The sequence below is a fragment of the Lissotriton vulgaris genome, chromosome 8, assembly GCF_964263255.1.
Source record: "Lissotriton vulgaris chromosome 8, aLisVul1.2, whole genome shotgun sequence".
Taxonomy (NCBI): domain Eukaryota; kingdom Metazoa; phylum Chordata; class Amphibia; order Caudata; family Salamandridae; genus Lissotriton; species Lissotriton vulgaris.
Genome location: NC_141696.1, coordinates 583,527,045 through 583,542,757, shown reverse-complemented (window position 1 = coordinate 583,542,757; position 15,713 = coordinate 583,527,045). Strand labels below are relative to the sequence as shown.

The 15,713-nt window shown below is 46.7% G+C and overlaps 1 pseudogene; it reads right to left on the bottom strand.

The window, feature by feature from the left end:
• Positions 1 to 1,550: 1,550 nt before the first annotated feature.
• On the bottom strand, positions 1,551 to 2,123 carry LOC147697753 (cytochrome c oxidase subunit 5A, mitochondrial pseudogene; annotated as a pseudogene).
• Positions 2,124 to 15,713: the final 13,590 nt, after the last annotated feature.

The window sequence follows — 15,713 nt, the reverse complement described above, 5'->3', positions numbered from 1 at the left end:
GGGGTTTCACACCAGCATCAAGGCTCAAGCTGTAGGAGTTCATCTTTTCACCGAGTGAAACCCCGTTTTCAGTTTCGATGGCATCATTCAGAAGGTCAGAATATTGTTATATCTCAAAGAAATAGACTCTTTAAATGAAAATTTCAGCAAAATTATAAAATTCGTGAAATATTGCAAAGCTGTACATATTCCATTTAGCGGACTAGCCACAAGCAAATTTAGTGTGCAGACTAGAATATCTGTTGCTAAAAAGGCTCTTGCGCAATTCATTGGCACATTTCAAGGTCAGGTAAAGTGAAGTCTTGCTTCTTTTGTCCTGCCAGGCCAGTCAGCTGCCATATCCAAAACCATGGCTCTTCTGCTTCTCCTGATGGACAGATTAGGCAACACCAAACTTCTTATCGCTGTTTGCACAGCAGGGTTACCTTATTACAAATGGAAATGATGCCCTCTATAATCGAGTTCTTTTAAATTGCTCTGTTCCCTTTAGTAGACTAATTTTGCTGTGTAAACAAGCACAGATCTTTTGGGCTTAGTGATTTCAATTGGCCAAGGAAAGGACAGCTTATGCTAAAAGCACAATAAGGGATAAAAAAAAAGATCGTGGAGACTTACGGCAAACCGGAGAGCTAAAATGACATCCACTTAGTACCGCCTCTGGTACTTCGAGTCATATCAACATAGAACACTTTAGTTCAGTGCCCTTTACCACACCGTTATGCAAACCAATATTATTCGTCATGTGCCTGTGTTTATTAAAATACAAGTAAAGGAGGCTGTAAATGCTGCTATGTTTTTATTTTCTATTGAGAGCAATCATTAAGGCCTCTTTGTGTTTAGAGACACATTACCTCTGAGAACACTCCAGTACCATTACTGGTTTCCTCCCCTTGGTCAGTGGACCTTTTATTTGTTGGATGAGAGATAACAGGGAGTAAAAAGAAATTGTATATCACAATAAAATTTAACCAATTAGTCATTCAATAAGGCTAGATCTACTGAAGAAAGTTAAATGGATTTATTAAAGACACATAAACAAACTGATATAGATGAGTCTAAGAAGCATATTATAGAAATATAGTATCACAAGAATGAATCCAAATCTCTAAATGAAATTCAGTCTAAACAATAGGAAACACTCAAAAAACTCGGTGGCTGCGATACAAAAGATGACAAAACGAATCGGAGGGTTATTTGCAGAATTTGATCCTCCTACCTTGTCATTAGTATTTCTGATAAAATCTGAATTATGCTATCCTATACTAACTTCCGGAAAACCCTAGTAAGCAGTTAGAGACAAGGAACATGTGTCAGCATGATGGAGTTTTTTGTAAAAGTAATGTGAGTCAAAAATATATAGCATACGCTACACAGTGAGAGGAATTGCATAAGAGGTTTGTACCTTATGGAATCCCAAGACTCTCTGGTCTCTAACTAACAATACAACATCTATTAATACACAAAGTATTCAAAGTAAACAGTGTCATCATTTCCCAGTACATTTCCATCGTTCTATGTAGAAAATGCAACATCCAGCGTTTCTCCCATGCTTTTTTTTTTTAAAGAAAGGTTTTATTTAAAATAAGGTAATATCTTAACAGATTTGCATCTTGAGGTGGCTGTGTACAGTAAAGTAGCCTCAACAATAAAATTCAGAGGCAGGCCGACAATGTTCATGCTTTATCTAAGCCAAGTTCCTCTGGAGTGGCAACTCCGAGCTCGTCTAAAGTTGGTCCAAGTTCTTGGATAACATAAGGATATATTTCTTTGTGAGGTCCAGCTTTATCCTTTACAGCTTCCAAGATGCGAATTGCAGTAGCCAAATCGTTTAACCGTCGGCACGCCCTTTATGCAGCATCAATGATTTTTGGTTCTGGAACAAGGTCATAACCAATTAAGGTATTCATACCTTTTCGTAGCTCCCAAGCATCGATGTCCGGTTTGTTGTAGTACGTAACCCACCGAGCATCAAACTCTTCATCCGATTCATACTTTGCATGGGAATAACAGCGAGCAGCTGCTGCAGCTGGGGTTAGACTAGGCTGAGCCAGCTGGCTACCCCGGAGCAGGCCACGTACTGCCCCGCTGAAAGCTCAGCGACCGACCAGCGAGGCTGCGAGCATGGCTGCGTACGGACGGAAGGCAAATGGTGGGTTGCTTCGACTTCACGATACACAGGAACACGCCTCAATGATGATGTCCCATGCACGTTCCTGTTCAGTGGTTGCACCACACGCCAACCGGAAGTGCAGACGTTCACGCCGGCTGCAATCTCTCCCACGCTTTCAATAGGGTACATTTGATTGTCCTTAAGCATCCCTTCTCCACCATGAGAACTTGCCTTCCACCTTGTTAACACATCTTCACCTTGCCAAGAAATTCCCCCGGTACCTTACTATTACTACAAACAAAAAATGCCTTGCACTAACTAACGAAGCCTCGTGTCTACACCTGGAGAGGAGAGAACATTCAAACAAAGCAATTCTCATGTGAAAGTTAAACATTGATATTCAGAAGCTTAAGGTATTGGGTTATGCTAAGTTAGCCTAGCAGTTAAAGTGCACTTGACTTTGAATATATGTGTATGCACATTCGAAATGAATACATGTATGAAATATCACAAAGAGTAAATCATGACTACATATAATTATGTTACATTTTAAATCATTCGTATAATTATGACAGAGAACTAGGGGGCATATTACCAACAGTTAGGGATATTTATCGCTAACTGAGCTTAGCGTTAATTTTCTTAATGCCGCGCTTCGTCAAAAATTATCACTGAGATAACATCCTATCACCAACGTTTATCTCAAAAGCGATAATATTGCAGGCGTTAGCGTGAATATCGCTGGAAAACCAGCAGTGTTCACGCATTAGCGTGCAAAAGCTGTTACCCATGTTATCCATTTCCCATTGGATAACATGGCTAAGAACTGGTATTTGCAGGCAGAAAAAGCAATGGTAACGGTTATACAGGGGCGCACAGCGTGTATAAGCAGTCTGTTGAGAAAGTCTGGATGGTGCTCAAGGTGGGCAAGAGTACGTTACCAAGACCCTTATATATAGCCAAAGGGCTAAAGACAATCCACAATACCACCAAGCACTCTAATGTTACTCAAAGTCCAAAAAAGTAAAGTTGATCTCCGTAAATTCACTTCTTCTTTATTGCTTCATGTAATTCTCTTCCTTTCCTCAGTAGCGTATTCCGGAGTACGCCGGAATTACAGAGGACCGGTCCATGCTGATAAGCGATTTGGACTGCGCATATCTTTAATACATTGTTACCAGACCGGGTGAATGATAACGGACAGCAACCTGCTGAACTACATTCTAACTGCCGAGTTACACGTTACTTTTGCATATAAGGATTTTATTTAGCTATACGCTACTGAGGAAAGGAAGAAAATTACATGATGTACCTTATGATTTTGTTGATTTGAAATTTGACACACAGAGTGTCTTTAAGGAACGGAAGAGACAGTGCCCAGAAGAAGTCATTTGTCATATACTGGCAAGACGAAACACGTGTTGGCTGTGTTTATGAACTACTGTGGAACGTTTATGAAGCAATAAAGAAGAAGTGAATTTACGGAGATCAACTTTACTTTTGTGGACTTTGAGTAACATTAGAGAGCTTGGTGGTATTGTGGATGGTATTTGCAGGCGTTAGCCTTTGGCGATATTTGCGTTTAGCGCGAATATTTCCATTGCTTCGCATTTCATGGTAATAGGCGATAGCGATGACAGCGACTGCTGTCAGTCGCTAACGGGTTGGGTACTCCCACTTTGCATGTCATTAGGGATAAATATCGCTGACATGCAAAGCGGGCCCCAAACCGATCGCTATCGCCTACAAGCTGTCGCTAACTGGTGTTAGCGGCAGCTTGGGAATAGGGCAATGGAATTATCGTCGCTTAGCGGCCGAAAACGGCAGCTAAAGCGGTGATAATTCAATATCAACACCCTTGGTAATATGCCCCTTGATTTCTAGTAAAATCTTCAACATTCAACATTAATATGCATTTGATAAACGATTCTATTAAATGTTATCACGGAGCATTTCAGAAATGCATTCAAAATCCCCCCTGTCTATTAAACGTGAGAATACAGTAAATAAAGATGTGCTACTCTACATAAATTTACGTAAAGAAATAACGAGTATGGGAGGAGTCATTTTAAGCTGAGTTCGCACTGTTTTACAGAAGTTAAATGTCTTGGTGAGTAAAGAGGCATATGAAATGTTAGAAGGGGTGTGGTGAACCATGCAGAGTAACACATTAAAAGGAAAACCTTTTCAGGACCAGTTGCCAGTGCAATAAATGGACATCTATCAGGACTTGATTGCCACACCCTACGACCCTATGACTCAGCAGGTATCATCTGTGGTGGGCATTTGTGTGAGTTTGATACGCCAGCTGCGGAAACTCTCCTCATTGTTGTCTTTCTCCACAATGAGGTTGGCCTTAATTCTGGCACGGCTGGACTATGGTAACTCCCTATACTAGGCCTCCCTAATAACCTGCTGGCTCGTCTCCAGGTCGTAATGAATGATGCGGCCAGGCTTATCTTCAACAAACCTAGGCACACCCGAGCTACGCCCCTACTCTGCAGTTTACACTGGCTGCCTATTGCCCAAAGAATAAAATTTAAAAGCCTCTGCATTGCGCACAAGGCAATTCATGGCTCAGCCCCTAACTACATCAAGGATCGACTCTGTAGGTACCTACCCACCAGGCCCCTCCGGTCGGCTGAGGCATGTAACCTGCTCTGCCCTCGGTATAACCTTACATCCAAGGGTGGCAGAGCCTTTTCTAGCACTGTCCCCCTGGAATGGAACCACCTGCCCACGGAACTTAGAAAGGAAACTAACCAGCTGTTATTTAGGAAAAAGCTGAAGACGGTGCTCTTTGGGGAGGCGTGGGGGCCTCTGTCAAGTCAAGTCAAGTCATAAAATTTGTATAGCGCGCTACATACCCAGAGGGTTTCAAGGCGCTTAGGAAGGGGAGGAGGATTATTTGTCAAATATCCACGTTTTAAGCTGCTTTCTGAACGCTAGGTGATTCTGGGTGAGGCGAAGGTAAGCGGGGAGTGAGTTCCAAGTTTTGGCAGCCAGGTATGAAAAGGATCTGCCTCCCATGGTGGTCTTGTTGATGCGAGGTACCGTGGCGAAGGCTTGGCTGGAAGAGCGAAGTTGGCGGGAGGGGGTGTAGAAGGACAGTCGAAAGTTGAGGCAATCTGGTCCGATGTCGTAGAGTGATTTGTGTGCGTGGGTTAGCAGTCGGAAAGTGATCCTCTTATTGACGGGTAGCCAGTGGAGGTCTTTAAGGTGACCAGAGATGTGTTCGTTGCGTGGGATGTCTAATATGAGCCTGGCTGAGGCGTTTTGGATTTGTTGTAGTTTCTTCTGGAGTTTGGCGGTGGTACCTGCGTAGAGGGTGTTTCCGTAGTCCAGTCGGCTAGTGACTAGAGCGTGGGTGACTGTTTTCCTTGTTTCGGAGGGGATCCAGCGAAATGTTTTTCTGAGCATGCGAAGAATGTTAAAGCAGGAAGATGATACGGCGTTGACTTGTCTGTTCATTGAGAGTGAAGAATCCAGGATGACGCCAAGGTTCCGTGCGTGGTCTGTCGGGATGGGTGCTTTTCCGAGGGCTTCCGGCCACCAGGAGTCGTCCCATGCAGAGGGGGAAGTACCTAAGATGAGGACTTCTGTTTTGTCTGAGTTCAGTTTCAGACGGCTTTGTTTCATCCATTCGGCGACTTCTTTCATTCCTTCGTGTAGGTTAGTTTTGGCGGTGCTGGGGTCCTTGGTGAGAGAGAGGATCAGTTGAGTGTCGTCCGCGTAAGAGATGATGTTGAGGTTGTGTTGGCGGGCGATGGCCGCGAGGGGGCTCATGTATACGTTGAATAGGGTGGGACTGAGTGAGGATCCTTGAGGTACGCCGCAAATGATTTCAGAGGCCTCGGACTTGAATGGTGGGAGGCGGACTCTCTGGGTTCTTCCGGTGAGGAACGAGGTGATCCATTCCAGTGCTTTTCCTTGGATTCCGATGTTTCTGAGGCGTTGTAAAAGGGTGCTATGACAGACTGTATCGAATGCTGCAGAGAGGTCGAGGAGGATGAGGGCGACTGTGTCTCCATTGTCCAGTAGAGTTCGAATGTCGTCTGTTGCTGCGATGAGGGCGGTCTCAGTGCTGTGTTTGGCTCGGAATCCAGATTGTGAGGGGTCGAGTGATTTGTTGGCTTCGAGGAAGGCGGCGAGCTGGTTGTTGACGGCTTTCTCGATGACTTTGGCCGGGAATGGAAGAAGCGAGATGGGGCGGTAGTTTTTGAGTTCGGTGGGGTCTGCTGTTGGTTTTTTCAGAAGGGCGGTGAGTTCAGCGTGTTTCCAGTCTTCTGGGAAGGTAGCGGAGTTGAAGGAGCAGTTGATGACGTCTCGGAGGTGCGGTGCTATGACGGAGTCTGCTTTGTTGAAGATGTGGTGAGGGCATGGGTCTGTGGGGGATCCGGAGTGGATGGAATTCATCAGGCGGATGGTGTCCTCAGTGGAGATTGGGTTCCAGGCGTTGAGGGTGTTTACGGGGGGAAGATGGTCAGCAGATGGTAGGGTGGGTTGGCTTCCGGGTTGGTTGTCAAAGCTGTTGTGGATGTCAGCAATCTTGTTGTGGAAAAAAGAGGCTAGGGAGTCGCAGAGGGCTTGAGAGGGGGTGATGTCGTTGGAGTTGGCCGAGGGGTTGGAAAATTCCTTGACGATGTTGAAAAGTTCCTTGCTGTTGTGGGCGTTGTTGTAAAGTCGATCCTTGAATGCTGTTTTCTTGGCTTTTCGGATCAGTTGGTGGTGAATACGGGTGGCGCTTTTGAAGGCGTCCTTGGTGCTGGTGGATGGGTCTTTTTTCCAGGCCTTTTCCAGGGAGCGGCAGAGTTTCTTGGACTTTTTGAGATCATCGTTGAACCATGAGGCCTTCTTGTTGCCTAGTTTGTGTTGACGTTTTTTCAGTGGTGCTAAGGTGTCGGCGGTGTTGGATAACCAAAGGGTGAGGTTGGAGGCAGCTTCGTTGGCGTTAGAAGAGAGGGCTGGGGAGGTTCGAAGGAGCGATGTGGAGATCTGATCCGTGGTGATTTTGTTCCAGTTTCTTTGTAGAGTTGGTTGGAGGTGGATGATGGGTTTCGGCTTGTTGTAGGTGAAGTGAACGCAGCTGTGGTCAGTCCAGAGGAGATCCGTAGTGTGGCTGAAGGAGACATGGTTGCTGGAGGTGAAGATGGGGTCGAGTGTGTGACCTGCGATGTGGGTGGGGGAAGTGACCAGTTGTTTAAGTCCGAGGTTGGCGAGGTTGTCTAAGAGGGTGGCGGAGTTGCGGTCGTTGATCTTTTCAAGGTGGAAGTTGAGGTCTCCCAGAAGGATGTAGTCTTTGGAGGGGAGCGCGTGTGGGGTGATGAAGTCTGTGATGTCTTCACTGAATTTTGCGCGGGGTCCTGGTGGTCTGTAAAGGAGGGTGCCTCTGAGTGTGGTCTTGGGGTCGATGTGGATCTGGAAGTGAAGGTGTTCGGAGTTAGCGATGTTGGCGTCGGAGCTGGTAGAGATGCGGATGGATTTCTTATGGACGATAGCGATTCCTCCTCCTGTATGGTCGGTGCGGTCCTTGCGTGTGATCTTATAGTCATCTGGGATAGCGATGGCGATGTCAGGGGCGGAGGATGCGTTCATCCATGTTTCCGTTAGGAAGGCGACGTCAGGAGAGATGGTGTCTAGTAGGTTCCAAAGGTCAATGGCGTGCCTGTGGACCGAGCGGGTGTTGAGAAGGATGCATTGTAGGTGGTTGGGGTCGGGGATCTGTGGTGTGGTCGTAGCGGAGATGGTGTCGGTGCCGCTAAATTTGCAGGAGAAGCAGGAGAAAGGTCCATGGGTGTGTCCGGGGGCGGCTTGGACGCAGTTGGGGGCGCGGCCGGGGTTAAGGGCTAGGAGGGTGGCGGCATCGTAGGTAGTGCAGGGGGGCTGGGGAGCGCGAGGGCCAGGGGGTCTGGCGCTGGGCGCGGTCCAGGCGCGGACGGGCGTAGACGGGCTTACCTTTGGCGCACCTTCGGCGTGTCCGAAGCGCGTGGACGCTGCGCGTGGGGGCATTTGGCCATAAATGGATGGTGGGGGGGGCGGAGCGTGGGAGGGGCAGCAGCTGGGAGGCGGTGGCGGGAGGAGGGGCTGACCAGGGGCCAAACAACAACAACAGCACAAAATGGAGGGTCAAAGGCGAGCGCAGCCAGGGGCAGAAAAGCAATGTGACAGACTCGGCGAGGACGCGCCACAAAATCAATAAACAACTGTTCAGCAGTGCAGCGCGAGCAAATTAATGGATCGGCAGAGCAGCGCTGTAGCTAAATAAATAAACAGATGCGTGCAGCGCTAGGCGTACAGAGGGCTTTACAATGCAGGGTAGGAGATTAAAACGATACCAGCGTGGTGGCAGACAGAAGCGTGGAGGAGCAACCGGACTGTAGGAGGGTCCAGGCGGTTACAGCGAGCTCAGGAGCGAGTAGAGGAGTTAATCGTGGGTGGGAGGGGCAGCAGCTGGGAGGCGGTGGCGGGAGGAGGGGCTGACCAGGGGCCAAACAACAACAACAGCACAAAATGGAGGGTCAAAGGCGAGCGCAGCCAGGGGCAGAAAAGGCAAAGCGAATAGCAACAGAGCCCAAAGCGCACCAATCAATATCAGTGCAGCGTCAATCAATGTGACAGACTCGGCGAGGACGCGCCACAAAATCAATAAACAACTGTTCAGCAGTGCAGCGCGAGCAAATTAATGGATCGGCAGAGCAGCGCTGTAGCTAAATAAATAAACAGATGCGTGCAGCGCTAGGCGTACAGAGGGCTTTACAATGCAGGGTAGGAGATTAAAACGATACCAGCGTGGTGGCAGACAGAAGCGTGGAGGAGCAACCGGACTGTAGGAGGGTCCAGGCGGTTACAGCGAGCTCAGGAGCGAGTAGAGGAGTTAATCGTGGGTGGGAGGGGCAGCAGCTGGGAGGCGGTGGCGGGAGGAGGGGCTGACCAGGGGCCAAACAACAACAACAGCACAAAATGGAGGGTCAAAGGCGAGCGCAGCCAGGGGCAGAAAAGGCAAAGCGAATAGCAACAGAGCCCAAAGCGCACCAATCAATATCAGTGCAGCGTCAATCAATGTGACAGACTCGGCGAGGACGCGCCACAAAATCAATAAACAACTGTTCAGCAGTGCAGCGCGAGCAAATTAATGGATCGGCAGAGCAGCGCTGTAGCTAAATAAATAAACAGATGCGTGCAGCGCTAGGCGTACAGAGGGCTTTACAATGCAGGGTAGGAGATTAAAACGATACCAGCGTGGTGGCAGACAGAAGCGTGGAGGAGCAACCGGACTGTAGGAGGGTCCAGGCGGTTACAGCGAGCTCAGGAGCGAGTAGAGGAGTTAATCGTGGGTGGGAGGGGTAGCAGCTGGGAGGCGGTGGCGGGAGGAGGGGCTGACCAGGGGCCAAACAACAACAACAGCACAAAATGGAGGGTCAAAGGCGAGCGCAGCCAGGGGCAGAAAAGGCAAAGCGAATAGCAACAGAGCCCAAAGCGCACCAATCAATATCAGTGCAGCGTCAATCAATGTGACAGACTCGGCGAGGACGCGCCACAAAATCAATAAACAACTGTTCAGCAGTGCAGCGCGAGCAAATTAATGGATCGGCAGAGCAGCGCTGTAGCTAAATAAATAAACAGATGCGTGCAGTGCTAGGCGTACAGAGGGCTTTACAATGCAGGGTAGGAGATTAAAACGATACCAGCGTGGTGGCAGACAGAAGCGTGGAGGAGCAACCGGACTGTAGGAGGGTCCAGGCGGTTACAGCGAGCTCAGGAGCGAGTAGAGGAGTTAATCGTGGGTGGGAGGGGCAGCAGCTGGGAGGCGGTGGCGGGAGGAGGGGCTGACCAGGGGCCAAACAACAACAACAGCACAAAATGGAGGGTCAAAGGCGAGCGCAGCCAGGGGCAGAAAAGGCAAAGCGAATAGCAACAGAGCCCAAAGCGCACCAATCAATATCAGTGCAGCGTCAATCAATGTGACAGACTCGGCGAGGACGCGCCACAAAATCAATAAACAACTGTTCAGCAGTGCAGCGCGAGCAAATTAATGGATCGGCAGAGCAGCGCTGTAGCTAAATAAATAAACAGATGCGTGCAGCGCTAGGCGTACAGAGGGCTTTACAATGCAGGGTAGGAGATTAAAACGATACCAGCGTGGTGGCAGACAGAAGCGTGGAGGAGCAACCGGACTGTAGGAGGGTCCAGGCGGTTACAGCGAGCTCAGGAGCGAGTAGAGGAGTTAATCGTGGGTGGGAGGGGCAGCAGCTGGGAGGCGGTGGCGGGAGGAGGGGCTGACCAGGGGCCAAACAACAACAACAGCACAAAATGGAGGGTCAAAGGCGAGCGCAGCCAGGGGCAGAAAAGGCAAAGCGAATAGCAACAGAGCCCAAAGCGCACCAATCAATATCAGTGCAGCGTCAATCAATGTGACAGACTCGGCGAGGACGCGCCACAAAATCAATAAACAACTGTTCAGCAGTGCAGCGCGAGCAAATTAATGGATCGGCAGAGCAGCGCTGTAGCTAAATAAATAAACAGATGCGTGCAGCGCTAGGCGTACAGAGGGCTTTACAATGCAGGGTAGGAGATTAAAACGATACCAGCGTGGTGGCAGACAGAAGCGTGGAGGCACCTGTACCCACTGATGTTGTGTGTCCGCTGATAGCGCTTAGATACCCCTGGGTGATATAGCGCTCTACAAGCTTATAATAACATAACATAACATAACATAACATAAATGATACCCCATCCTAGCTTCAGTGTTGTATAAAAGCTGTCGATTCAAAATCATAAACAGTAGAAGACCTAGGAATGTGCATTTCACATAGTCCAGCAGAAATTGATAGGTGCTGCCATTACTTGAGCTCCGTGGAGAAAACTAAGTTACACAACGATTGTTTAACCATTGTAACAGTCACTCCTCATCATATTAGAAACTGGGTGTACCACAGTTGTCATTGAGAGGACAAATCAGGGAAATTCATAGAAGGGACTACTGGTGAGAGATTAGAAACACCCACAAGTTGGACAACAAAGAAAGGAGGGCCCGACTTAAAAATGAGGCATGAGTGCTAATTTACTTGCTATCAGCTGCGGTTTATATTGCCACATTTCATTTCACCACTCAAATATGGCGGGCTCCTAGCCACAAACATGTTTTGAGGCAGGGCCCAAAGAAATGACAGCAACATAAAAGGGACCGCATGGTCGGAGAGTCTTGAATTTTCTTGGAATACCTTTAAAAAAAGTTACATTCTTATGAGAAATAAATAAGTAAATAAATGTTAATATTGTACCTATAAGCTTTAAATGTATAAGCGTACAATCTCAGTAGGCAGCAATCCAAAAACCATAAGGAAAAGCCAACAATAACAAACTTTTTCTACCAGAACTAAGTAATGTGCCTTTTTTTACGGACTAGCTGCGGTTTATATTGCCACATTTCATTTCACCACTCAAATATGGGGGGCTCCTAGCCACAAACATGTTTTGTGGCAGGGCCCAAAGAAATGACAGTAGCATAAATGGGACCGCATGGTCGGAGAGTCTGGGATTTTCTTTGAATAAAATAAATAAATGTTATTATTGTACCTATAAACTTTAAATGTATAAGCGTACAATCTCAGTAGGCAGCAATCCAAAAACCATAAGCAAAAGCCAACAATAATAAACTTTTTCTACTAGAACTAAGTAATGTGCTTTTTTTTACAGACTATGAAAAAGTGCTGTGGAAAAAGCCCAAAAGTTCACACATCATAATTGACAATTCTGCTATGGAAGGCAGAATGACTCAGGACATTTGTGGGCAAAACGACAAAAGAGAGCATCCTCAAAACATCACCAAAGCAATTTTTAATGCTACCACTTCGCCCAAATTAATCTCCTCCTTACCATCTTGAGCTCCTCCAGTTGATACTACTTGGGCTCCACAAGCAGCCCAGCAGGTTTTCACACACTGGAGCACCAAGCAAGGAACTGCTTCTGGGGGGGGCGTTCGGTGCCCAGCATACTTGTGAACATTCTGTTCCCAAATAGAGTAAGGTTTTTTCAGATTTCAAAACTACAAAGCAGTATGGAGGAAATTGGGTTTTTGGTTGAGCAAGGTGGAAACCCTTCTCAAGCAACAACCACAATCCTCGTCAAGTCGAACCACAGAACTCACTAAATTAGCACATGCTTAACCCTCTGGTAGCTTGCCACAAACGCAGTCAGGCTTAGCTTAGAGGTACTGTGTTAAGTATTTATGCAGCATTCAAACAGTAATCCCACACCAAATAGGATTCTTTTAGCAACTATAATGAGACCAAAACAACAAAAAACCAATTTCTAGAGCTAGATTATTGCAATTTTAAGGGTTTAAGTAAGAATAGCTTCAAGAACCAGAAATCGCTAACTCTGGATATCTGGTCATGCTAGACCGGGCCAAAGTCACAAGTTCATGCTGATGATGGAGTGCGAGCTAGAAACAGTGTAGGAAACTAGCACTATATGTACTACACCAACATGAGGTATAGTGCGTTTAGAGTCCGAGTGACCAAAGAGGTAGGCAGAGGTTAAAGTTAGATAGAACCCTATTCTCTATTTGTGGTAGAGTGGTAGAGCATTAAGGCAGTATCAGAGGACAGTGTTAAGCATTTAATGTACCCACTCAGTCAGCAAATTAATTCACACACTCGAGAACTGAACTCTAGGCCAATTGCTTTTGCATAAAAAATATACTGTTGTTTTATTTTTCGTTCGTTCGTTTGTTCGATAACTTTATTTCGGCCACCACAGACCATAAAAGTTAATAGAAATGCATATAATACAAAATTTAAGATAATAAATAAGAATTACATTTAAAACACATAACATATACAAATTTACAAGTAAGCATACTATACTATGCACAGAATAAGAGAAGATTAAACTTAGAATTCATTATCGAACATCAGATTAAATTTAAAACAGGAATTCGTATTAAACGCTGGGTACAGTAATCAATTTCCTATGTTTGTGCCACATTGCATGCAGAAAACGGGAAACAGCAAAAATGATGGGGGGTGCGTATCATATTTTAACACCCTAAATGCATGTGCACACTGGCGGAAACCTAGGTTTCTACAGATTGCAAGGAGCCAAAGCTTACGTGGACCCTGGTACGCTGGTCAAAAAAAGAAAACATGAATTTCAGTTTCCAGGTAGAAACCACATGCAGGGCACTCCTCACTCTTAGTTTTGTCCCAATTGCCAGTGAGCACTCTGAGAGGAAGAGTACCTAATCTAAATTGCATATACAATTTTCGTGCTACTGCAGGGAATATTACATCTAAAAATTCCTCTCTCTTATAATCTACTTTGATTTGGAGGAACTCGATGGTCAAGCTGCCCCCCTCAGAACTCGCATGGAGGGATGCTAAATTATGGTTCTTATAGTGGCGGGTCAAATTAGCTTTGGATAGCACCGGACAAGCGACTTCCGGGGTTTCCCAGAGCGCCACTAGGCCTAGACTACAACTGGTTTGCTTTATGTGGGCCAGCCACCTAATATTCTTACTTCTCAATGCATCCCAAATTTCCCTGAATTCGTTTTTGTAGCAGACGAGTTCCGGCATGGACCACAATCTTTTCCAATATATTAGCGGGCGTAAAGGCATAACCTCCTCAATAGGGAGTAGCCCTAGGTCCATGCGCAATGGTACAAGTGGGGTACTCACAGGAAGACCCAATATGTTCCTCAAAAAAGCGCGTTCCACCTTGGCTAAATTGTGGGATTTTTGATGCCCCCAAAGTTCGGCCCCATATAGAGCTGCCGATCTAGCCTGTACATTATAGATTTCAATTACTGGAGCCACAGGCTTGAATTCTGACTCTCTATGCAACTTCTGGATCCCCCCACCACCTTTGTTACCTTACGTGCAACTTTTGCCAATTGTGAATCCCATTCCAGGTGTTTTCCCAAGGTGATTCCCAGATATTTGAAGGACTTCACTCTCTCAAGTGGGATTCCACCCAGGAGGGGATTCGGGCGTGTCTGCCTCGGAGGGTTAAAGATCATGAACTTAGTTTTATCTAGGTTTGTCTCCAATCTCATAGATAAACAGAATTCGGCAAAGCCATCGAGGATGCGTTGGATGCCCGTTGATGTCTTGGACAACAACAAAGTGTCATCCGCGAACATCAGAGCGGGCACCCAGCTGGTGGCTAACCTCGGGGCATCTATATTCATTGCTCAAAGGAGGTGATCAACCAATCCATTTATATAAAGGCAAAAGAGGGTAGGAGCCAGGACACAACCCTGGCGTACCCCTTGGCTGACCGGGAAGCGGCCTGACAATTCGCCATGCTTCCCACACCTTACCTGGACGTAAGTGCCAATATGAAGCCTCATTAAAATGTTGAGAAGATAGCGTGGTGGGCCCAATTCATGTAGTACCCTCCACTATTTGTTTCTAGGCACCAGGTCAAATGCCGACCGCAGGTCAACAAAGATCATGTAGAGACTGTCACCCTCTACAGTCACAGTTTTCCAATATAGGACCTGTAGTCTAAATAGCTGGTCCACATTTGATGTACCCTGCCTAAAACCAGCCTGGAAAGGAGATAGAATCTCATTATCCTCCATCCAACTCTGTATTCTCCCTAAAATATTTCGACCCATCAGTTTTTGCGTCACGTCTATCAGGCTAATTGGCCTGTAGTTAGACGGTTTAAGGGGGCAACCTTTTTTGAAGATAGGAACTATTTCAGCTCCCCGCCATGTGTCCGGGGGATCCATACCGTTTAATATAGCATTAAAGAGAACACGTAAATAAGGGGCCCATAGTTTCGGTTCAGAACGGTAAAGTTCTCTCGGTAGCTTATCCAAACCAGGGGCCTTGTTTGGAGCTAACTTCAAAATAGCAGCCTCTACCTCCGTAGATGTGATCTCCCAGGACCCCTCCAGTTGATACTTGTGGGGGAAGCATGGGAGAGGGGTTACGGGGCTATCATTACTCAAAGAAGAATACAAAGCCCCAAAGTGCAATTCCCAGGCCGATGCAGCTATATTTGGTTCATTGGCCAAGTTGCCTACCCTACTCCCACAGATAACAATTGTCCAAAAGGATTTAAAATCTTTGGACTTTTGTGCAACTCTAACGTCTTCCCAATGATCTGCCTCCAACTCTTTCCTTCCCTTCTGGATAGCCTGCTTGTATAAGCGCCGGTAATACTTAGTCTTAGTTTTGTCCTGTGTCTTGACCGCAAGGAGCAAGTCCTTTTTGGATTCCCTACAGTGGGCATTATACTAGGGATGAGCTACAACTGGTTTTGCCTTTGGTCTTCCTTCTGGAAAAAACACATCAGAGAGATTCTGAATGAGCCCTGGTGTATATTCAAGGGCTCATCACCAGTCCCTGGGTACATGGCTTTGTCCAGCACCTTGCCCATGCCACTCAGATTTGCCAGAGCCCTTTGGTATACATCTGCAAGTATATTTGGAGAGCCTAGTATCTGTGGCCACTTGACTCTCCGCCTGTTGTTGGTTAGTAAGAATGGCGGAACTATTAAATTTTGATCAGGGACTAGATTTGCCATACCCATACTCTCAGGTTTTAGCCTCATAACCAAAGGGTTGTGGTTGCTATCTTTCCTATCA